Consider the following 1,043-nt stretch of genomic DNA (forward strand, 5'->3'; position numbering starts at 1 on the left):
ACAGGAGGCAGATCAATGATTCTCTCTCATCACTGATCTCTCTCTCTCTCTCCTTCTTTCTTCTCTGAAATCAATAAAAATATGTTAAAAAAAAAGAAGAAACCGACTCTGAGTCACCTAGTCGGTGGAAGCAGGAAACCCAACTGCAGTCGTACCGGAACCCTTGCAGTTCTGTTATTTAGGACTCCACACCCACCTCCAACACTTGTCCCTAGTCCCTGCCAGGTTTTGGAGGTATTTGTTCCCGGCTCCTAGTGCAGCCCTGCGGCCAAATCTCTGGGTATGCCCCTGCGGTGGGTGCCCCAGAGCGGGAACAGAGCCTGGCACAGCGGGTGTGTTCATTTGTGAAACGGGTGACCTGAACAAATCCATCAACAGCGTGTCTAGCATTAATCATCTACTTATTGGCCCATCGACCGTCAAGGGTGGTACTGTGCTTATCTCTGTGAGCCCAGCACCTCGCCAGAGGCCAGGCACAGAGTAAGTTTTTGGTGAATGAGTGGATGGAAGCAGCCTGGCACTCCTTAGCTGTGCCTGGTCTTCTCTGCCTTCCTTTCTGCCCGGCCCCCCCCACCCCCCACACACACCAAGGAGCCACTACAGAGCAGGTCAGAGGCAGGTGAGGTAGCACATGCCTTCCCACTGGCTGGGGCACCCAGCTCCGCCACTGTCTGTAAGTGGCCCCTGGACGTGGGAGAAGAGATCAGGACCGCTTCCCTGCGCTTGGTGAAGGTAGGATCCAGACAGCGATTGGATTGAGGGACGGGACGTTCTCCTGGGGACCGAGGGCAGCGAGCTGTTTACAAAGGTGGGAGCGGAGCTGGGCGGGGAGGCTGAGCGGTCCAGCTGAGGGAGGAAAGCCTAGGCCCGGAAGGTGGCAGGGACCCGCGAGGCTGCAGCCCGATGGCGCTGGGCAGGTCGGAGAAAGGGGCTGAGAAAGCCGGGATTCCCTCCTAGCGCCAAAGCCCGGAACTGCAGCGGGGTCTTGGAAGGGGAGGCTTGTGTTCAGCGAGGCCAATCCACACCCCGCTGGTCTCCAGCAC

This window comes from Myotis brandtii, unplaced genomic scaffold, assembly GCF_000412655.1.
Source record: "Myotis brandtii unplaced genomic scaffold, ASM41265v1 scaffold133, whole genome shotgun sequence".
NCBI lineage: Eukaryota > Metazoa > Chordata > Mammalia > Chiroptera > Vespertilionidae > Myotis > Myotis brandtii.